General features: G+C 46.5%; 1 protein-coding gene and 1 long non-coding RNA gene across 7 annotated transcripts in view; one reads left to right on the forward strand and one right to left on the reverse strand.

Moving 5' to 3' along the window:
* Positions 1 to 24450, reverse strand: part of Mapk4 (mitogen-activated protein kinase 4) — a 136949-nt gene that overhangs the window by 76249 nt on the left and 36250 nt on the right. The gene's annotated exons all lie outside the window — the stretch shown is intronic.
* D730045A05Rik (RIKEN cDNA D730045A05 gene) lies at positions 13173 to 15354 on the forward strand. The gene is made up of 3 exons (NR_045390.1): positions 13173 to 13387; positions 13697 to 13960; positions 14565 to 15354. It is a non-coding gene; the product is annotated as an RIKEN cDNA D730045A05 gene (long non-coding RNA).

Below are 24450 nucleotides of genomic sequence, written 5' to 3' on the forward strand. Positions count from 1 at the left end.
TGACACTCCCTACTCCATCCTGTAGCTCAGGACAAGTACACAAGGTGCCGGGAAGCCCACTCCATCCATCCAGTCCACCTCTCTCCTAAGAAGCAAGAGGCTTTTCTAATCGTTTGGCCCACAGCACTCAGCCCTTGCTTCTGCATCCAGGGGTGGTTTATGCAGGGTAAGTCTTTTATGTGTCAATTGTCCTGGTTAGTCTGGATGCTTCTGTGAGAGTATTTTTGAATGACGTTTACAAGGAAGTTAGTGGGTTAGAAGTAAAACAGACTACCTCCCACACTCCACAATATGGGTAGGCCTCATCTAATCAGCTGAAAGGCCCTGGGCTGAACGAAAGACTTCCACTAACCAGGAGAGATTCTGCTCTACACCCTCAAGGCTTCAGCTACAGCTACAGTATCAGCGCTTCTTGGGTCTCTAGCTCTTGGCTCTGTGTGCAGGTTTAAGACATACCAGCCACCCTAATCATGTAAACTGAATCCTTACAACAAACTCCAATATGCAAATATGTGTATTTGTACATGCGCACGCGCGCGCACACACACACACACACACACACACACACACACACACGCCCAGAAGTGTGCTTCCCTGTGAAATACTGACATAAATCCCAGCTAACATGGTCTCCTCACTTGCAAGCTCTCTTTCCAGAGGCTTGGCAGGGTCCCATCAACTGGCATTTCTGCCTTAGAGTGGGCCTTGACCACAAAAGCAATCCTGTCCTCTTGCATTCAAGTGGAAGATCACTGAAAGTCAGGCTGTGAGTCTACTCCCTGCCTCTGCTGTGGTCTCTACTTGGGCTTTCGTGGGGTCTAAGGGCTTGGTTCTTGCTTGTTCTTGACTCCTCTGAGTCTTTAAGGAGGGAAAATAGGAAGGAGCTCTTGGCTCTCAAAGAACAACACAGAGGGCCACGGTTGGGGAAGGATGGAGAAGCATAATGGAGAAGCAAAGAAGGAGACAAGTTCTCACTCAGCACTTGCTGACCAGTAGCATTCTGGAATTCTGGTCACTGGACTTGGTCTCTGGGGGTTATCAAGGCTAGCGTCCCCTGATGTGCCTTTTTTTTTTTTTTTTTTTTTTTTTTTTTTTTTTTTGGTGGAAAAACCCAGTTCATTGTGACTTGCCTCCTGTCCAGCACCAATGGTGACCTGTGCTGAGCTGGCTTAGGAAAAACACAGAACTGAATCCCCAGCCAGCCCCAGGGTCCCAGTCTCTCCCTGCTGGTAGGCTGCTAGCTAGAATCCCTCCACGCTGGCCTGCTGGGACATTTACACATCAGCCAAGACAGGAGTTTATCTCCATGTGTTTTTCATCTTTTGGGCACCCAAGAGACTGAATTAGCATAAAATTCAGCGCCCCAGGCTGAGAGAGGAAATGGGCTCTTTAGCCAGGCTCTGGTGGTGACTAGACAAGGCTGACAGCTGACTCAGCATTCTTTGACTGGGGAACTGTTGGGTGCTGTCAAGGGTCCTTTTCTAAATAGGAGTTCTCTGAAGACCTAAGGCAGTCACAGTTCCCAGATGTCAGTGAACTTCCAGCAAGGGTACCTCCACACCTGGATTCCCTCAGCCCCAAAAGCCTGAAAGCACACCTGCAGCACTGCCCTCCTCCCCGCAACAACTAACTCCCAACTTCTCTATACAAGCCACGCGCCAGGGCATACAAATTTAGATTCAGTCAGAAGACAAACACGAGGATCATATCGAGGATCATATTGTCCCTTAATCACATGAAAGAATTTGCCTTTGGTATTAGAGAGAGAGAGAGATTGTTATTGGAGTGTGTGTGTGTGTGTGTGTGTGTGTGTGTGTGTGTAGGTGCACATACATTTATGCATTCGTGTGGAGACAAGAGGTTGGTGGTGTGTCTTCTATTGCTCTCCACATTATCTTGAGACCCTGACTTATTTCTTGAGAACCTGGAGCTACCAACTGGGCTGTGTAGCTGGCCAATGAGCTCCAGGTTTCTACCCCGGGGTTACCAGGGGCTGCCATACCTGGCTTTTTGTGGGCACCGGAGCTCTAAATTCAGGTTCTCACGCTTGTGTAGTGGGCACTTTACTAACTTAACTGAGTATCTGCCTTCCCCATGCCAACTGTTGCTCTTTTTAGATTACAGGTTTATCATTAAAAATTTCAGGAAATAATGGCTGGAGAGAAAATCGGTGCTCAGCCGTTAAGAGCGCTGCTCTCCGGGAAGACCTGGGTTCAGTGCCCAGCATCAACATGGCGGCTCACAACCATCTCTACTCCAGTGCCAGGGCACCCAACACTCTCTCTGGTCTCCCAAAGCACTAGGCATGCAGATGGCACACAGACATACTCGCGAGTAAAACACCCATAAACATAAAGTTAAAAAAAAAAAATTAAAACAATGTTTGAAACCTTTTTTTTTTCAGAATCTAAATAAGAAGGCTTTAAGTTTTCAGATAACTAAAGAAGAAAAGCAAAACGCCAGGCTGGATGATGGCTTAGTGGGCAAGAGTGGGCAGCGCTGAGCAAGCATGGGGAACTGAGTTTGAATCCCCAGCCCCCATATAGGAAGCTGGACATAGAGCTATGCATGCTTGTAACCCAGTACTGCGGTGGAGAGGGGTGGGTCCTGAGAGCTGAGTGACCAGCCAGCCTTGATGAACTAGCCAGCTTCGGATTCAGTACAAGACACTGTCTTAAACCACTAAAGTGGTTGATAGCAGTGGAAGACGACTGGACTCCTCGTCTGCCCCACCCTCACCCCAAAGACTTAAAAATGTTAATATTAATTTAAAAAAACCCACAGAGTAGTCTGAAAACCCTTTCAACATTTTCTACATGTATAAGGTTTTTATAAAATTAAACAGGATCCTTCAGTACATGCTGTAATGCAAAATTAAAAAAAAAAAAATCTGTGAACGTGGAACCTGTTCCACATTCAAGTCCAGTGTCGACACGGAGGACACCTCAACTTTCTCAGGTGTTGATTTTCTTTAAACAGCATGCTTCAGCTATTTGCATAAGGTATTATTTACCACATAAATCTCTCGGAAGTCTTCATTTGACAGGTAGTTTTGTACTTGGCTTCCACTTATACAAGCAGCGCTCGAAGCCAGTGCCCACATACTCATCCATTCACCAAATGCCAATTACATGCAGCTGTGGGTGGGACCGCATTTGAATCTGTGCCCTGTGCTGTACGCATCGGCAGTTTGACCCAACGTGGTGATGTTGGAAGATAGCAGCCCCACTAAGGTCTGTGTGCTTACTCTCACTAAACCTCCCTGTCTACAGCATCTCATTATAAATGACAAAAAGCTGACTACTGTATCCACCTTTGCTGCCCTTATCACTGTGAACCAGAGCACTAAAGCAGCAAATAGGCCTCTGGTTCAGTGAAACTTAACACTCTAACAAGAAGACAGCGGTAAGTAACTGGAGATAAGGCAGGCTGCACTAAGGCCCATGAAGGCAGCAGACAGGAACAGGTGATGTGTCACCTTATCTTGGCAGAGAGATTACTTTAGGCTTCTTTGAAAAAATACAGCTTGACTAAAACCTGAAAGGTTTAAGTATAAACCATTCATTAACCTGAGGGAGAGATTGTTAAAACAGCAAGAGCAAAAACCAGAGGCAGGAAGGTGTTTGGAATGCCCAGATAACGGGCCAGTGGAGAGGAAGCCGGCCAGCACATGGGGCGAGATAGACCAGATAGACCAAGCCGGAGCTTGTGTGTCACTGGGAAGAATTCTAACCAACTCCATTCCAAACACCCTGAGAAGCCATGAACCAATGCAAGCAAGCAAGCAAGCAAGCAAGCAAGCAAGCAATGTAACTTGATTTGTAGTTTTACAAATTCCCTTTGAATAATCTCTGAAAGTTGATGAAGATCCCAGAGGAAGCAAAAGTAAAAACAAAGCCCAGTCCGGAGGCCACTAAGGTCTCCAGAGTGGCGATGGTGGCACTTCAGAGTTAACGGTCAGGGACGTGACAGCCTGTAGAGAGAAGCTGTCCTGATGAGATTTTCTGATAGACCCTCTGTCCTTGGTAAAGACATGAACGAAGACATTTAGGGACAAGTATAGCTGAGATGAGTCTTAGTCTGTAGACATTTTTGCATTAAACAGGATGGAGGTATAAGACCGTGTGGTCTTGGATCTTTATGCTTCGAACCCTGAGCCCCAGCTGTGCAGGGTCAGGATTACACCAGCAACCTGAGCTTGAGTCTTCTGGGGAATTCTCTTACCCCGTGAGACTTTCTTCCACGTCTGACAAAACAAACGCAGTAATCACCCATCCTGGTTAGTTTTTATTGCCAACATGACACTTGCCAGAGTCACCTTGAAGAGGGAAACTCAAAATGGGATATTTTTTTTGACATCAGATTAGATTGTGACATATATGTGAAGCAATGTCTTAATTGCTAATTGATACTGGAAGGCCCAACCCACAGTGGGCAATGCCACCCCTGGGCATTGGGTGGTGGTTGGGTTGTATAAGAAAGCTGCTAAGCATAGGCCAAAGTGAGTGCTTTTTTAAGGTTCGTGACACTGCAATGAGACATCATGACCAAAAAGCAAGATGGGGGGTTGGGGGGATAAAAGCTCAAACAGGGCAGGAACCTGGAAGCAGAAGCTGATTCAGAGGCCATGGAGGGGTGCTGCTTACTGGCTTGCTTCTTTTAGAACCCAGTACCATAGCCTAGGGATGGCGCCACCCACAATGGGCTGGGCCCTCCTGTATGGATCACTAATTGAGAAAATGCCTTACAGCTGGATCTCATAGAGGCATTTCCTCAAGGGAGGCTCCTTCCTCTCTGATGACTCTAAATGGGACAAAACCAGCCAATATAATTGACCCTTTATCAACTTGACATACAAACACATCACTATTAAGCCTCAGCCCTTCCTTTCTTACTCATCCCCAAGTAACTTAGGAAGTCCTACAGGCTTTACAAACTCAAATGCATTAAAATCCCAGTCCCTTTAAGATAACCAATTTCTTCTAAAATCCAGTCTTTTAAAACTCAAAATTCTCTCAACTGTGGACTCCAGTAAAACAAAAAAAATAAACCAAATACTTTCATAATTCAAGAGGCAATCAAAGCAAAACAAAACTCCAAGAGTCCAATGTCTGGGATCCACTCATGATCTTCTGAACACTTCCAAAAGGCTTGGGTCACTTCTCTAGCTCTGCCCCCTGTAGCACACACAGCTTGCCTTCAAGGCTCTAGCTAGCTACACCCCACTGCTCCTGTTGTTCTTGGGGCTCATCCCATGGTCCTGGCATCTCTAAAATGCTGGGGTCTTCTGCTGCAACTAGGCTGCACTTTCACTAACAGCTCTCATAGGTTTTCTTCATGGGGCCAAACCTCAACTTCTTTATATGACCCCTTCAGTCCTGTCCCTTCAACTAGCCTCTATTTCACCAGAGGTCACTAATCCTATCCCAGCAAGTGTGGACCAGCTGGGGAATGCATACTAATCTTATAATCTGATAGACGAGTTGTACCCTTACGGAGCCTCAGTCTCCTCATCTGGGAAATGGAGAGGACAACACTGATGTGAAGTTTGAACAGTACCGAGTACGGCGCCTGCTGATGCAACAGGCACTTGATAACAAGAAAGGCTATGTTTCTTCTTTAACAGTTTTCAAGGATCCTATTTCCTAGCAAGTAGTCAGGAGACTTCTTGGCTCAAAAGAACTTGAAATAAAATTAAACAATTGTCCTATGACATCTCCCTAAATACAATGAATAATCTCCCAAAAATGGAAGGCAACGTTGCAAAATAGCTTGACTGTTTTTAATTGGCAAATTTTCTTTCTTTAAGGTTATTTATATGGGTTTTTTGTGTGATTTTCTTTTTCTGAGACAGGGTCTTTTGTGCCCTAGGCTGGTCTTAAAAACTCTATGTAGCCCAGGCTGTACTAGAACTCCTGATTTTTTGGCCTCTACCTCCATGTGTTGGAGTTCCAAGTATTCGCCACGCCGTCTGGCTCTCACGGTATGAATTTTTTAAACAAACAGAAGCATGTGACACCCATCATAACTGATTACACAGTACCACTTTGCTCCTCTAGGGTAGAACGGGAGAGCATCAGTGAGCGATTGAGCTGATGCTGGACCACGACCTTAGGATGCAGCCACACCGCTGTGCATCACGTTTCTAAAATGGAGACCTAAGTATCTACATCTTAGGAAACATGTTCCTCACTCAATAAAATGCCTCCAAAGTTTGCAAGGCCCTTCTATTGGGAAGAACAGGGTTTAAAGTCAGAAGGTCCAAGTTCTAGCCTTGGTTCTGCCACGTCTTAGAAAGTCACGTCTTCTCTCGGGTCCCCTTTTACTTTTCTGCCATGACACTTCCAACTTTGATGATTGTTAAGGGAGAAGCAGGCGTCCTTCACATCTCTCACGGGGCAGCAGTGCCAAAGAAGACAAGTTGGCTGGTACAACTGGATTCCTGAGGAGAGCTAAATAATCTTTGGAACAAATAAATATTCAGCAAGTGATTGGGCCTCAGCACAGAGATATGCATGCCTACTGTTGCCAACACAAATAACAAAGCTGCAGGGTCTGTGTTTCCACGGGAGGCTAACATCCTATTCCTGTCTCTTGTCTGGTTCATGACATAGCCCAGCATCCCTGCTCATGCCAACATGCCAGCCTGAGGTTGTGCCTTCCCCCCTCTGGGACTTTAGAGGGAACGGACCATATGAGGGACAGCGAGAAACACCAGGCAACTAGACTTAGCTTTGATAAAGGGATGACACAGTCAAAAATAACCCACCACAGAGATTTAGCAGAGGTGGTTTCCATAGAGGGTGTGTGTGCTTGCCACGCTGGGACAGGAAGGGTTACCGAGAGCCAGGAAGAAAACGGCAGTCAGCATCAATGATGGCTGAGCTCCACTCCTCTCGCTGGATGAGCCAAGGACTCAGGGATTTTTAAACTGAATTCTGAGTGCTGGGTAAACATCATTATGACTCATGGCAAAACAAATCGTGGCTGATCACTTCTTTTCAGAACGGGTCTCATGATTGCAGACTGGTTAGTATATAATATCCAGGCCCCGTGGACTTTAAACCGGGAGTCTTTGGCTGTAAGGGAGATGGCCTAATTAAAATGATAGTTTTTGCCATTTCTCAGTTTCCATTCACTTCCTTGCGTAAAGGATGACCTTAATAAGCTTGGATCATAGAGAAACATGCGACAGGATGGGCACCCAGGCCAGGTACCCGAGTTTTGAAGGGGTTAAATATGTACATACTGGCTAGCAGAGTCTGCTTTTCAGGACAGTCTTTTCAGATATTTTTGGGGATTTAGGCTGATCTTAGTTACCCAATATGCCCCTTCACACACCTGTGACAGTCCATTTGGAGAATCTGCGCTTACCAAGGGAGCCACTGCTTGCTCGTTCAATTCATTTTTCCAGAGACAGAAGTGAGTTCAGTCCATACCTCAAGGCAACATAATTTTTTAAAAAATCTTCAAAATTAAGAAACAAATCAAAAATGTCTGTCACCAGTTTTATCGACACCACAGGAATGATCCCCGGAAAAGATTAAGGCTACGATATACTAAGACAATGGAACCTATAAGCAGTTATGCACCAGCTCCTGAGTAATTGGCTTTGTATACAGATCAATGCCTGGCAGGTGAAGGTCACCAGGAGACACCAGAAATGAAAATGTGGAGACAGAGGTAGGTCGACTGTCAGTTGAAAAAGAGACGTGACTGACGGAGGGTCGCTGTAGAGGGTAGAGGCTCTTAAGTACATGTACACGTGTGACTTTCACAGCCAAAAAGGAAGTTTAGGTGCAAAAGAACAAAGTTTTCAAAAGAGTTGGAGCTACCCTCCAAAGGAGTGGCCGACGGATCTCGCAGAGCTTCCTATCACGGAAGGAGCAGAGATGGCCTCTCCAGGGTGATGTGGAGAAGGTTTGGAGGTGGAGAAGCTCAACCCGGGGCTAAGATTCTATAAAGGCGAACAGCCAGAGGGACAGAAACAAGATGGATGAAGGTGGCTTACAAGAGCAAAGATGGAACAAGAACATCCTAGTGAGAATTTTAGGTCCTAAGGCAGATAGATCACAGGCCAGAAGACCTACCTATCCTTCCTCCTGATTCTTGTGACATGTGATTGGTGCCACCTCTGCTTCCAGCATCCTCCTGGCTTCAGGCTCACAAGGTTTTGCCCTATAGCTCTGTGGGCTCTGCAGAGGACACCAGTGTGACTTTCTAGTGAGGAACGGCCAGTACTTGATAGATTGGAGCCTATCAAGGGTTTAACAAACTGGAATAAGCCAGGAGGGACCTGAAGTCAAGGTTAATCCATGAAAGTCACGGTCAACAGAATTCAATGCTATAGGTTTTTCTGTGTCCTTCTCATTAACGATGCCAAGGGCTTTTCAAGTCGGCACCTTCTCTTCCTCTGTGTGCAGCCGGGGGATAAAGAGCCCTTCCTTCTTAACTTAAAAACACGGATACAAGCAGAAGAGTGTCCTCCTCAATTAAAAACAAGTTCTTCCAGCCATGCCTTTGAAATGACAGAACCTCCCATTTTGCTGTTGCTCACTTCGGTTTGCCCACTGTGTGGCAGAACCCTCACACGCCTCATAGGAAAGCCCTCAAAGATCCCAGCATGGAGAGGGAAAAAAAATCCACCAGTGGTTATTCAAAATTGAAGGCCTCCAAGTGGAAGCCTTAGGATGGAGGGACGGTGGGGCAGTGGGAGTCACCACTAGTCATTAAACACACACACCCTTCTTCCCTATGTATAGCCTCGTAGATATAGTGTCATAAATGATCTAGTCCGATCCTGAGGGGTGGGTAAGAACGACAGCATATTAAAGATGATGATGAAAAAATAATTTAGAGTCAAGGCTCAAACCCCTGAGCCTGAGGTGCCACAGAAGGTTGATGACAGAGAAGGGACTGAAATCCAGACCATGTGACTCCACCGGGCATCACACTGCCCTGGGGTGGCAGTTAATGCCCTCGAGCCCATTCTTCTCTTTCATTTATCTGTGTGTGGTGGTTGTGTGTGTTGCCCTTGCCAAAGCACATATAGGGAGGTCAGAGGACAACTTTGTCTTTCACATTTATGTGGGTCCAAGAGACCAAACTTAGGCCACCAGTCTTTTGCAGGAAGTGTCTCTATCCCATGAGACATGAGCGATCTACCCCATGGTGCCCTTTTCCCATAAGAAGTTATAGGTCTGAAGGGATAAAACTAATCAAAATGGAGTTTCTATGGGCAATAGGAAAGAATAGTTCAAAGACAGCTACCCGTGCCTGCAGCAACACCAGGGACTACTAGAGTCCACTGGCACCCAGTTTGCAAACCAGGAGTCTAGTGCAAAGCCCTGAATTTACTGAAAAGAGCTGAGAGAAGTCACATAGTCACTCAAAGAAGCTTCGCTACTTGGTGGCTGGTTGCTGATCCTTTTTTTTTTTTTTTTTTTTTTTTTTGGCCTCCAGGGGCCTGGAAAGAGTTGGGAATCTAAGCTGACACCAGAAATGGTGTCTGGCCTGCAGTTTCAAAACGCTGAACTCGGTGGCCATGATCGGACAGCATGCAGCTTAACTTGGTTGGCCTTGTACTCTTTTGTGTAAATTGTCATCCTCCCTCCCTAATTTATGGTGGAAGACACTTGAAGAGATTGCTGGCTGCCATTCAAACTGCTGTCCTCTTCTTACAGAGACACTTTCAGTTGGGCATGAGGCCAGCCGGGAAGAGTCCACCCCCAGTCCTCTGGGGAGACTGGAATGTGCAGGACTTTGTGACTCAGGGTCAGATCCTGAGACAGGCACAAGCTCTGCCTTTCAGCTCTCTCCTTCCTTTTGGCCATGCAGAGGCCCTCAACCTCAAGAAAGAGGACCAGCCAAGAAAGCAGTTAGATCCCTCAGCCTAGGCCAGTATGATTATTTATGGTGGGCTGCTTATCTTGAAAGGAGAACAATAGAGTGCTGGGTAAGCAACTACGACCTGGGCACCGCCCCCTCCTAACGTAGATGAATCAGGATACAAGTGCTCAATGGACCCCAGTCACCAAACAAACACACACACACACACACACACACACGCACACACGCACGCACGCACGCACGCACGCACGATTACTAAGGAACACATAAGCACCCCTGCTACCCCCAGAGGCAATGCAAAAGCTGACACAGCATGCAAAATAAACTGAATGTCCACACGGGTGACTAACCTGGTTCAAGGCCCCAGGCAAATAGAACTCTGGGTCCCGTGTTCACAACAAAAGGCCACTGTATTTCGTGGGAAAGACTTGGAACTGTTATTAACATTAAGGACAGGCAGAGCTTCAGCGAGCAAGGACAACTGAGCAGGCTGCTGGTGGATCTGGCTCTCAGGTCCTTCCTCCCAGATACCATCAAGGCAACAGATGCCTACAGAATAAAGAGCGTGGCTTCCCAGAAAGGTGGCATGTTTGTCCTCTGGCTTATGTTCCTCCTGTGATTCTTGGTTCTCCTGACACCACTGACGTCATGCTGGATTCACGGAATTGCAGCACAAGCGGGCAACTGTTCAGCTGTTCACAGGACCGTGAGCTTTCTGTGGGTCTCAGACGCCTGAGGTGATGAGCTACAGTGAGGCTGATTTTTAACAATGGCAATCAGAAGGACTTTAAAATCCTGAATACCTTCATTTTTATAAAAATGTTTAAAAGACAGAGGAGTTGGAAGGGGGAGAAAGAGGGGAGGGAATGGTGTAAAGATAGTACTTGTGTATGAAATGCCCAAACAAAATTCAAATTAAAAAGTTAAAAAAAAAAGAATTGATGATATATTCAGGTAATTAAGTAATATTAGTCTTATTAAAAGAATTTTAACTTAAAATTTGATTTTTTTGAGACAGTATTTCTCTGTGTATCCCCAGCTGTCCTGCAACTCACAGACTGGCTTTGAATTCACAGAGATCTGCTTCTGCCTCCCGAGTGCTGGGATTAAAGGCATGTGCCACAACCACCAGCTAAACTTTGATATTCTATAGTTTGTATTTTGACTTTTAATTTTAACACATTTGGAACATTTTAGAAAAAAAATCTGTAAACATTTAAAATGCTTTTTTAAAAATAACATTCAATTTTTATTTCTATTACAATATAGTCAGATTTGGCACACATTTGAATTTTAACCCTTTGGTCCTTATTATCACTTGAATACATAGTACACTGGATAACCTACTTAGTGATTGCTCTGGAAAGAAGGCAAGATAACAATCTTTTGGAATATATGGTATTTATAGTCTAACACTCCATCCAACCATAATTGATTAGCAGAATGCCCAGCATGCGTTACCTTTAATGCTCTGTCAACTTCCAGTAGTTTTCCTCTAAGTTCCATTTATATCAGGTTCAAAACCAAACAAAATCTATCGTCAGAATGGGAAGACAAAGGGAACTTAGGAGGGAACTCGATGTCTCCACAATATAGCCTGCAGTCTCATGTGGTACACATTATAGGCTATAGCCTGAAGTCTCACGTGGTACACACTATAGACTATAGCCTGCAGTCTCATGTGGTACACACAATAGGCTATAGCCTGCAGGCTCACGTGGTACACACTATAGGCTATAGCCTGCAGACTCATGTGGTACACACAATAGGCTATAGCCTGCAGTCTCATGTGGTACACATTATAGGCTATAGCCTGCAGTCTCATATGGTACACACGATAGGCTATAGCCTGCAGGCTCACGTGGTACACACGATAGGCTATAGCCTGCAGGCTCATGTGGTACACACGATAGGCTATAGCCTGCAGGCTCACGTGGTCCACAGTATTTACATTTCTAAACCCCATCAAGCTTCATGGACTTTTGCTTATGTAACTGATTCTTCAACTTAGGACAAGGGAAGGACATCTGGTTTCTCTGATCCCTTCTGTGATAGAAACCAGTACTCTTGCCCGGGCAAGTGATGCTAGGCATGACCATCATGGCAGACTCCCATCAGAATCTCCCCCAGTTGTTTGATCCGAAGTTCCCATGTCTGATGACGTGGGCAGGTGCCTCTACTGCAATACCGCCATTTCCTCTGGGCCTTTCGAGATCCTTGCTATGTCATTAAATGATTCCCTGGAGCTTCCCTGAAGCCAGGGGACAATGTTGCAGCAGCCAGAGAGGGATGCAGATCTCTGAGGTGACTTCTGCAAGGTCACTTTGGCCCAGGCCTGGATAAGGAGTTGTGTGTCATCCTGCTAGTAGAAGATCCATGCTGTTCCATCTTCCAGTAAAGACGCATCCGGCCCTGCTCCCAGGGCAGAATCTGTGCCAGCTGGTCAACTCGTTGGTGAATGCTAAAAAGCAACCTCTCCCAGAAGCGATATGAGCTCTCCTCCATGCCTGAACTAAAAGTCCACCTGAACCTCTCCAGCTTGAGACAGTCCCTTATGCACACAGCTGTTCTCCCCTTGTTGGGTATAACAAGGTCAGTTGGTCCATAGCCAGGAGCCATCCATTATCAAAGGCTACTCCCTTACAGTCCCGGAGCCAAGGCTGGCTCCATCATCAGTGGTCACAGAAAATCCAATGACATATTGTTATCTAAATTGGATCGTGACAGAATTCAAGTTCATAATGAGCACAATCTACCACGAGCTAACCCTAGCACCAAACAAGCATGGGGAAGAGACAATTATTCTTCAAAATGCTCCCCACCAAACAAGAGGAGGAAAATGAGTGGCAGAAGTTGCTAGCATTTGACAGAAGCCCAGGAAGAGGGCACAGCATACCGTGAAGCCTCTGACATCATTTGTCTAACCTCACCACTCTACAGATAAAGAAATGCCAGCAGAAGGAGGCACACCTGTGACTCAGCTCTGAACCATCCCTGTGAGAAGCCACATGTGCCGTTGCAGAGTGGCGCTGGCTACTGCTGGCCACCACGCATAAGTTTGGACAAACAACCAATGTGTACATATGCAGTAAAGCTTTTTGCCAAGTCACTGCCTGGCCTGGGCATGTTAATGAGGTACTGAGAATATAACCAATCAGATGTGAGACATGCAAATGAGGTATGTTAATGAGGTTCTGTGAGGTACTGAGAGAGTAGCCAATCAGAAGAGGAACATGCAAATGAGGCATAGTGCATAACCAATCCGGGTGTGAGACACGCCTCTTCTAGGCCTATATAAGCAGCACCAGTTCTGGGCTCGGGGTCTCTTCGCCTCTGCAATCAAGCTCTCCCAATAAACGTGTGCAGAAGGATCCTGTTGCAGCGTTCTTGCTGGTCGAGTAGGGAGCACGCAAGACATCCCTTCTCTTCTCTGTTTGTGGATGCAACACTAGGAATCTGCCACTTGGAACCATAGCTTGTCTGACAGCAGGCTCCCTATTGGTTTCTGCCAACAGGGGATACCACGAAAAACTGCAAGGTAGGAGCTGGGCTCTTCGGACAGCATGGGACCTGTGATGCTCTTCAGCTTGGATGGACCTGGTTCTGGCTCCCCCTTTTCCCAGCCCTCATCCCCAGCACCAGCGTCATTGCAATCCCTTGCCAGTGTCAGCCTCTGGGAGGAGCTGCCCCTAAAGCCTGAGTCTCTGCTTAGAGTGGTGCTTGTCAATCATCCAGTGCCTATATCTGGTCCTTTAGCTTTCTCCTTTGTTCCTTCAGCTTGAGAGGGAGTGGCTGCTTCCTGTACCTGTATCTCTGTGTCACTGCTAGGTCCTCTCCTCTCTTTCAGGTCTTAAATGCCTGTGTAACAGATACCCTCTTTTAAACTCCCTGTTCAAATAACTGGTGCGGTGGTGTTCTTCCAACCATGCTCTAACCACGTTCCTGAATGGTACAGAAGCTGAGCACCCTGACTAAATTCTCTCAACTCCGGATGTGGCTGATCTCAACCAGGATCCAGTCTTCATGATCCCAGATCTTGATTTTCTGCTCACTCCATCCCCCACATCTCCTGATGATGAAAGAGGATACAGTGATCCAGTGGTGTATCAAGGTAGCCGTCTAGAGTCAAATCTTGACTCACCATTTACCAGCTATGTGATCTAAGACAAGTCACTTTAAAAAAAAAAAACACTCTGCCTCAGTTTCCCCATTTATAAAATATAGTTGGGATCAGAACCTATGTGGGAGACAAAATTATACCATCCCCAATCAGGAAGGAAAATGAGGCTGCAGACAAAAGGAACCAGGTGCAAGACATATATTTATAAAGTGTTCTGCCACACACACACACACACACACACACACACACACACACCAGAGAGAGCAAAGTTAACCACCAAAGACAACTTTGGACCTTTCTCTTCTTGCAGATGACACCCTGGGAATCTACATGAACTAGCTTTCCTAGCTACAGTTCAGCTGTTAGCTACCTGTCCGGAGTCTCAAAGTCCTTCCCTTTGGATTGTTTCTTTCCTACAAGTCTCCTGGTTTTTGCTGAAGATGCAGCAAAAGCCAGACTCCACGGGCACCTCTTTGAGAACTACTTAAATACACATGCATGTCTCTCACATCCATATTGGGGTAGACACGTCAATAAATATTTGCTTCTCTCTTAATCATTTGCCTTGATAACAGGGGTCCCTTCAAACTTGTAGATCACGGGAATTGTCCTCCCCTTCGTCACCACGGGATGCTGAGCTGCATAGACACACCCCGCGCTTCGAACTGTACCTGAGATCCCTGCCCTCAGCGTCATCATTGCCAGCAGGAAGCAAAGCAGCATCAGTCCAGGGCGCAGTTCTCAGCCACCGTCACCTGTTGGAGCCTCATTTCTACCCCTTATTCATTGTGGGAGTTTACCTATATGAACTTTATTTACTGAGGCTCAGTCCTCTATACCATAAGACACCTTACAGGGCAGAGGACTAAAGGTGATAAAACACACAAAATCTTATTGTAGTGCCTAACATAAAACGCCCAAGACAAGGTCTTTGCTACTGTTATTCATCTTTCTAAATGAAATGAGCTGGAAGTGTTCTGACATCTCTGGGACACGTGCCTGGTGGGTGAGTTTAGGGAAAGACCACCTCAGATGACCTCTGTGAAAAGGAGGGTTTTCAAGGCGTTCTGAACAGTGATGGCTCGCACTCTCAGAGAGCGCACAAGATCTTCCAGTCAGCCCAAGGGAAAAAGAGCTCGAAATGGTCACCCAGTGTCACCCGTGGCCTTGCTGACTCAGAGCCAAGGCAAGTCAAACTTAGAGTCAGCTTTCAAGAAGGACTTCCAATCATGTGCAGTATAATACTGTGCAGTTTAAATCTTGAAGTCAAAAAAATCTGAACCCACAAGGAGAAGGGCAGGGGACACAGGTAATCTGCTATGATCCTGAGGGCCAATGGTTATTATTTTCAAATACCAAATAAATCTTGTTTCAAAGAGGGAAATATAATCACTTATGTAATTCTCCTTTTTGGTTAGGGGAAAGAATTATTTTATTGAAAGAAAAAAAAAATTCCACGATACTGCACCAGAAAGTAATTAAATGGGACTTTAAGTAAGGAACCCTGAGTAGCACACTGGGCATTGTCGAGGAATTATAAGAATGCGCTGTGTGGCTTCTTATTGAATATATTGTTATTAATAATAAGCCTGACAGAGTTAGGCTGCAGGTTGCAGTCCGAGATTGCTAAGTCACCCGCATCCCTATCAAAGAGGACAGCCACTGCCAGTGACTCCCCAGGCCAGAAAGGAAATCGCACAATTTCCTCAAGACAGCTCCAGAAATGATTTTTTTCCCCTTTCGCAGAAAGACAAGAACGTGACTGAGAACAGGAAGCTACCAAGTCTTAGAGATGAGTGGTAGGGATACACAGGTATGTGACTGAGACCATTTTCAAGACCTGGCAGTTCCAATTTGATATCACATCTAACCGTGCTCGTTGGCCAGCTCAACCCATCCTTCTGGCATTTCTGTCTGCTGCTGCACTGTTTGGAACAGCACTCTCCTACAGTCAAGATCCTTCAACTTCAACCTGCCCCAACACATTGGATAGCATCAAAACAGCCCATACAATCAACAAGAGCAATCAAACGGCAGAGGGGAGCAATCGATGACTGAAAAACCAATCCAAGCAGTGGCACGTGCTGTGCCTGCCTGGAGTCTCAGTACATGGAAGGTAGAGGTGAAAGCATAAGGACTTAAGGTCATTCTCAGCTGCATAACTAGTTCAAGACCAGCCTGGACTATGCAAGACCCCATCTCAAAAGACCAACCAGAAAGCAAAGGCCAATCCAAAGACCCAGACCCAAGGCAGAAGATACAGAAGATAAGAGTTAGGACAGAGAGTTAGAAACCGGAGTCTTGGCTCTGCACCTTGACGGTTTGTAAGATATCTGCCTACTGAAAATGCCATTTGTTTTTCTGGAAAACTGGATGTATGACTACATAGGGTGTCAGCTTTGCGTTGCTGCAGCCATGCTGCAAAGAACAACTCAGAAGCTAAACTTAGGGGCGAGGCTCACGGTTTCAGCCCAAGGTTGGTTGACTCCATTGCTTTGAGCCTGAAGTGAGGAAAAATGTCATGGCGGCTGGAGCATGGGCAGAGGAAGCTGTGGAAGCCAGGAAACTGAGGATGGAGAAGGAGACATGGAAAGAGCTACCATTCAAAGACTTTCTGCCAGTGACCCACTTGTACTGGCTAAGGCCCCAGCCCTAAAAGTCCATTCAGCTATTGGTTAACTGATGAGTTCATCAATTGATTAATTTACTCATGAGCCCAGAGCCCTCATGATCCAACCAACTATCAAAGCTCCACCTCTGAGTACTGCTATGTCCAGGACTCAGCCTCGAAGCACAGGGACCGAGAGAACATTTTATTGCCAAGCCACAACCACATCCCACCCTCACCAGAAGGAAACTGTATCAGTAGGGAACCAGAGCTGACACACAGTGAGTGTGTTCAGAAGACTTTAGCTTTGAGGGTCCAGACGCAAAGGATGATGACAAGATTGTGACAACCATCTATAAGGATGACACCACATTCATCCGGGAGAGATGGTGCTCCAGGTAGAGACAATCCCAGAGCCTCCATGACTGAGCCTGCCCGGCAGATTTCTCCTTCACACAACACGTATACCAGGCATTGGTAGGGACTTGGTCCATATGGTCATTTAGGGTCACAGGCTGAGTTGGCTTCACTTCCACATGGGTCTCCAGTATCACAGCAGGGGAAGTGAATCAGACTCTTAGACATTCTGTCCAAATGTGTCACCTCCTCACGGGTTTAGGAATGGTGGCCAACGAAAGACTGCATAGACTAGCTGCCGAGTCAAGTATCTGGGGCATGGCTATGCCTACCCAGTATGCATCAGTGTCTGCTTCTGCCCTTCCCTGGCCATGCTAAGTTCTTTGCCACAGACTCCTTCAAGAAAGTCTTCCAACTTTTGCTTCTTGGAGTTCATTGCTCTTGTTTGTTATCTTTTCCTCTAACTGCTACTTGTCTAAGTACAGGAAGAGCTAGGGGGAGCTGGGACCAATGGCCATGGTTGTAGACCCGGGCTACTGTATTTCTAGGACAGAGAAACAGAAGGAACAGAGGTTCTCCTGGAGTTCAAACCCTGTTAGGATAGAAGCTCACATGCTGTCTTTGCTCTGCCTTCTGCTGCTATGGCCCCGGAGCAACACAGCTCTAATCCTAATGACCCCAAATGAGAACAACAAACACCTAAGCTGCTTCCCAAGGAGACCCAAGGCCAACAGCGCAGGGAGACGTAGCCCCGAAGGAGCTCCAGTTAAGAACCCACTGGCCACAGGAGCAGACCAGCAGTGTCCCAGGTGTGATGGAGGTGCCAGTGCCTCTGCCACTTTGTTCTAGCTCCTAGGGCAAAGGACCACCTCCAGGAAAGTGCTACAGCCAGTGTCACACCAAGGCCGCAGCCAGGTGACTGGGTCTATGGCAGAGACCTTAGCATCTTTTTCTTTAGAGCAGTGCCACATACTCCTGGGACCCTCTCATGGCTTTCCATCTGAAGACCAAGGCTAACCGTGGTTTCCATCTCAGCCCCTTCTCTGTTTAGTCTTCACCATCTCTGAGCTTCAATTTCCTCCCCACCTTGTGGAGCTGATGTGTGGTCCAGAGCGAGGAGTCAGAAAGTGACAATGGTTACAGTGGTCATGTCAGTTTGAGACCAGCATCCTTCATATAAAGATGACCGGGAACCTAAGGACCTGACTTTCACTTAGCATTTGTCTTGCAGACTTTCAAAACCCTTGCCTCTTAGCAAACTTAAGTACTAGTGCAGATGACCCAGGTCAGGAGGGAGAGGGAATAAAACCCAGGGCACCGGCAGGGCGGAGTTTCTGCCCCAGGTCACCACCCTCAAGGTCAGCCGCTCTTGATCAGCCAAGGTAATGAAGTACAACAGTGGCCTGTGATGATCTATCCAGCCCAAAGCAAAATCTTCCACAGGCCTTTTCCCCTTCTACAAAAATGTCTGCTCCAAACTTAGCAAAAGAGTCATGGATAGGGCCTCTGGGGCAAGAGAAAAAGAAGCTTAAAATAGAGCTTTGCGTCATAGGGCCACTCTAGCAACCAGTGTCAGTCTCTGCTTCAGATCTGTCATTCAACAGGCCTTGTGTGTCCTCATGGGTTGGGGGGTGGGGGGGATGACTCCCTGGGACTTAGCAAGAGAAGGCTCAGCAGTAGTTAATCTAATAGAGCGAGGTTTGCGCTCAGAGATTTGTGGGTGCTTGACGATTAATTTTCCCCAGCCGTGTGCAGCCATGCCTCATTTATCCAGTTGGATCTGGGAACTGGGGGTATGTTAAATAAATTGCTTTACCAACTAACAGGGCTGTGATTAATTACTTCCAGCATCAGAAAGCTAACATTCACCACTTCGTTGGGAATTCTAAGGCAGGCCACATGCTTTCTTGCCTCATTAAACAAAGCATGCTAGAAACTATTTCATCACCTTCCCGGCTCAGGATCACCATTATAAACATCAGCTACTACCCTGGGTGTTCAGACAGTGACATTATTTGAGTTATCACGATATGGGGACATTTTGTCTCTAACTGGATGATCCTAGAATTTATAGCTGCTTCTGTCTGACTTTTACAGCCTTTATTATTTTTTCACTATGGGCAGTCTACTTCTTACTGCTGGGTATGTCTACCTCGGATTCCTTCTAATTGGCTCTTTTAAAAGTGTAATGATTAATCTTTTGTCAATTGGACTGGATTAGGAATCACCTAGGAAACCGAGGCACAGTGCAGGTTCTGCCTGAGAGGATTAACTGAGGGGAGACTCAACCTGAACATAAGAGGCACCGCCCCATGAGCTGGGGGGTTGGATGAAATAAAAAGGAAGAAACCAGGAAGAGATCCAGCACTTCCCCTCAGCCTCCTGACCTTCCAAAGTGTGAGGGGGTGACACTTCAGCGCCCACCCTGCTCCTGCTGCAACAAACTAAGCTGCTTCATAACTCTTTCCCCGTCATGACGGGTGAATCTCCCGAAACAGTGAGCTGAGCTGTATCTCCATCTCTTACAGTGACTTCTGTCAGCTGCTTTCTCACAGCAGTAAGACAAGGAACCGGCGCTCTAAGCTGAGAACTCAGAAGGGAAACGAATCTTGCTAGGAATCCATGCACAGTGAATGAAAATCAGGCCTGTGGAAGGAGCCCACAGAGTAGAGAGGAACATTTAGACAAGGTCTTGTGACATCTGTCCTGGATAACAGAAGGCTGTGACAGGAAAGGAAAGAATATTGACTAGGACTAGTCACTAGTGTTACACGGTGCCAGGCAGTGTTCTGTGGCCACCGGGAGATTCTTCTAAAACCATGTCGCAAGTGCAGACTGAGGCAGAGAGAAGTCAGGGCTGACCATATAGATCCGGTGGCATGGTGCTGACACACAGTGTATTATTAGTTTGGGAACAGGTGGGGTTCCTGCAGGAATCATAAGAATGTATGTGTGTAGGGATAGGGGCAGGGTGGGATATGAGGAGGAGAAGCAGGAGGAAGGTGGAACATAGGGAAGAGACTGGCATGAGGCTACCTAGCACAGGGAAAGAGGATAGGTGGGTATGTCTTGGTGACTCAGAGTCCCTGGTGCAGCCTTCAATCTATGGAACAGAGGACTCACTAGGGAAATGGAACCCAGCCAGCCAGCGGAGCAGGCTGAGTTCTGAGGAGGCCAATAACTCCATGTCCCATCAGACCCCTTGAGGGAGGACAGGAGCAGGCTTGAGGGCAGACCTCTCTGCTGCCAGCCGCATCAGCCTGCCAGGGTGGTCTGTAGTGCCCTGTAGCTCCGGTTTAGCTGAGAAGCAGGAGATAAACTCAAGCAGACTTGGATGAAACCTAACCTGAAGGTTAATATTTATTAGCATGCTCCTGCAGACACAGAATCACACGAGCAGGCATGATGGTGTCACTTTGTCTCCGTAGCTTCTTCTTAGGATGAGGGAACCCTTTCCCACAAGCCCTCAGGAAGCCCCTCCCACAGCCCCTCTGGGGTCATCTGTTCCTTCCCCTAGTCATTTTGGGCTGAAGTTTGTTCATACCTAACTGGATCTAAGTCTGAGTTGGTGCTGGGGTGGGGTCTCCTCTAAGACGCTTGGTTGGGGAGGGGAAAAGGAAGGGGGAAACAGATCTGGGTAAACTGAGATTCTATTGCACAGACAGCCAGAAATGGCTGCTGTAAACATAGCAGGCTAACCTCCATGAGACATGACTATTCCTCAAACCATAGCTGGGAAAGATAGGAATAGTCCACAAACTACCAAATGCAGTGTATCCTGCTGGATTCTGAGTAGTCTCACCCTAAACCAACTCTGCTGTGCTGGAAATCAACTCCTAAGGAGACTCCATGTTTTTGAAAATACAGATATTAATTATATATCATAATCGGCTTTGCACCCCTTAGAGGAAAGCGCTCCATTTAGAGGCTTTAATACGGTAAACGGATTAAAATCCAAGGCTACTTTCACAAACATCTCTTTAAATGACTTAGGATACTGCTTCACAAGCAAGCAGAAAACACAAGGTAAAAAATACGTCTGGGCGAAGCCACTCGTGCTAGGCTCTGTAGATAAGCGCATTAGAGACACAATCGGAGACACGGACTCGGTAGGGTAAGCATTTGCTGCCACGTTTAGCTCTATAAATCTCGGCTTAGAAGTCAAGTCAAGACTGACGGGCTCTTTTGAAAGCTGTTCCCCTCACTGATCAGTGAAGTGAGAATTAGCAAGATTCTGTATAGTTTCTAATCAGGATTAATTAGCTAATGCTCTTAGAGAACAAAGCAGACGGTAAGGACAGTGTGAGACTGAATTATCTTTGTAGTGGACAGGCTGATCATTAATTCCATCCAAAACGTACTCACGTTAGTAATACTCTCTGCTCTATGAAGTTTGGGGTGTGCTAGACTTAGACACACACTCTTTAAAGACCAGAGACAGGTAAGAATAGTCAATGGAGAGTGGGGGTGGGGGGAGGGGAGCGGTGGATGGCTAATCAAGGATAAGAGTCAGCATTACCAGTCACGTGGTTACCATGCCCACTTGATCTGTGTATGACACAGAGGCCACCTGAGTGGAGCTCTGACAAATCCACTAATCACCGTCTAATTGCAAGATCTGGGGCCATCTGGCCAAGAGTTAAGACTTCTCAGTTTCCTGAGAAAACAGGAGAAGATAAGAAACTGCCACGGTTCAAAGGATTCTGAGACCCAGCGACAGAGATGCTGAACACTATATGGATCCCAAAACTAGGTGAGACTTCGGTAAACAACGTGGTGGAAGGCGAGCACAGTTCAACGTCAGCCTAAGAAAGGGGAAGGCATGAGTGAAGAAAATCTGAAGCAAAATTTCCCCCCATGATGTAAAAGCAACATAATGTCAAGTCTACGTTTGGGCCTTTCCCGTAGTGGGTTGGTTGATGCTGCTTGTATTCTCATGCTAAATACTGGTTTCTCAAGATGTCGTTGGCACACACATCACCCCCAAGAACAGATCCTCATGTACTCAAAGTGATAACTCATGAACCCTCTTTGTCCCCTATTTAACTTGTCAATAAAAGGCTACAGTCTGTGATTGGGCAGTGGGGAGAGAAAGGTGGGACTGGAAGTTCGAGAGTGAGTGTGTATATGTGTGTGTGTTCAGGCAGAGAGAGAAGAGAGGAAGACAGAGGAGGAAGCAGCAGCCATGGACCAGAACCACATGGCCAGGAGAAACAGCAAGTAACAAGAGACTTTATAGCTGGGGAGTAAGTTACTATAGCCCTACATCTGCCCAATCTAGGCTTATGCTTGTAAATAAAATACGTGAATTGTGTGTCTTTTAAACCAGCTTGTTAGGATTATAAATTCTTTCTACATTTTCCAAATAATCAGCAAGGACTAGGATTTAGGAAAGGTTCCCCGTAGACAGGAGAGTCAGGAATGAATTACTTACTGTATATAAAAGCAGAGACTGGGTCTGACCAAGGTCAGGCAGCCCCTGTGGTGGTGAATGAAATAGGAAGTGACAACCCGGGAGGTGCCACTCTTCTGAGTGACAAGATCAAGTTGTAAATCCCTGACAGAAACTACATGGCACAGGGATGTTCGACATGACATACAGTCTGTTGGCTCCATCTAGGAAATTGGTGTCAAGCTTAAGTGGTATTAAGGTATCGTCTGCATACATCAGTCATCTCCCATATCTAACAATAGGCTACTCCCTACCAGTGTGTCTTGGTCCATGATCAACATGACCACAATCTCACATTTTCTCTGTCTTACTTTAAGCAACTTAAAGGCAGTCAGCAAGGCCACATTGGTAAAAGTCATTGAGAAAGCAGGCTATGTTGAGTTTCAGCCAGGGGTTCTCAACCTGAGGGTTGAATAATCTTCTCACTGGGGTCACCTAAGACCACCTGCGTATGAGATATTTACATTGCGATTCATAACAGTAGTAAAATTACAGTTATGAAGTAGCAGTGGAACTAATTTTATGGTTGGGGGTCACCACATAAGGACCAAATACAAAGGGTCCTAATACCCAGCGTTAGGAAGGTTGAGAGCCACTGACTTTAGATAAAGAAGGATCCAGTGCTTTCTAGTTGATCACACGCTTTCTGGGAGCCTTAGGAAACCAAGGGCGATCTAGAAAGATTCCCGGGGATCTTGCCTAGAAACTAACAACAAACAAACAACCCACCCAGCTGATTTTAGAGAACCATGCATCATATGCATCTGCTGCTGGGAGCACACAGCAGCCTTCTGGAGTCAGGTTATAGATCTCTGGATCTTCCTTTGCAACAAGCTGTCTCCAGCCCATGCTGCCTACTTCTAAAGAGCCCTTCCAGTGGGCTCGTGCATGCACAGTGTGCCTAGAAAAGGCTAGTGAAGAAAAACCCCAGACTTCCTCTATTTGGGGGGGATGGTTTGGTTTGTGTAATCCTGTCTGTCCTGGAACTCACTGTGCAGACTAGGCTAGTCTCGAACTCAGAGATCAGCCTGCCTCTGCCTCCGGGAGTGCTGGGATTAAAGATGTGAGCCACCACCACCGGCTCACCACCAGGCTAAGCCTTCCTTTTATTAAGATCAAAAATGCATCTTTTGTAGGAGTGAGCAGAAGGTGACTAGAAGGGACACGAGGAAAATCTCTGGAACATATTCTATGTTCTAATTTTACGTGATGGTTTATGGGTGAACACAAATGACAAGAGTTTTTACACTGAGCGCTTCAAATCTCCCTAACGTGCAAAGTGTAGAAATAACCTTTGAAATTGACATTAAGATTCAGTGATGGATGCCATCCCTACAGTATGAGTTTTCTACTCCTACTAATGTCTCAGGACCACATGATGATCTGCATGGCTTTATACTTGTGCCGCGTATCTGATGTGCAGGTGGGGAGAGCAGCCAAGCTTCTCTACTTTTAGGCACAGACTGCTACTGAGCGATGTCTCCCCGGCCTGTCTTTACAACACTGACATAGTAGACTTTTAGGAAAGCAACAGAAGCCTAGTGGGTAGTGGGTACAGTCCGGGTTCTTTGATCTTGGGTTTATAGAAAGAATGGTGAGGACTGGACCCAAAACGAAGGCAACAGAGCTCTTGAGAGCTCCCCCAACACACCATCATGGAATGGAGCCCCAGAGAAAAATAGTAAAGTGCCCTGGCTGGAAAGATGAGCTGGAGTTGAACCATATGAGAGGGTTAACCAAAGACAGGTGAGTTAAAAAGCAAAGCACCAGGCAGAAGGTAAGCTGGAAGCAGGATCAGTGAAGCACACTGCATTAAGACACATATCCCAGCATTCGACCTACCTGCATTGGAATCCAGCTCTACCCCACTGGTTAATTCAACCCTGAGCAAGTCATTAACCTCTCTGGGCCAGCTCACTGGGGTGACAGCCACACCTGAGTACATGGAGAGGTTGCCAGAGGTAAGCCGATGGCCGTGTATTAAGTTCTAGAAAGGGTCTGATGCGCAGTCCTAGCTGACTGGGAGGTGCTGTTTTCTCTTTTGGTTTTTTTTTTTTGGGGGGG

This window comes from Mus musculus, chromosome 18 (genome assembly GCF_000001635.26).
Source record: "Mus musculus strain C57BL/6J chromosome 18, GRCm38.p6 C57BL/6J".
NCBI classification, from domain to species: domain Eukaryota; kingdom Metazoa; phylum Chordata; class Mammalia; order Rodentia; family Muridae; genus Mus; species Mus musculus.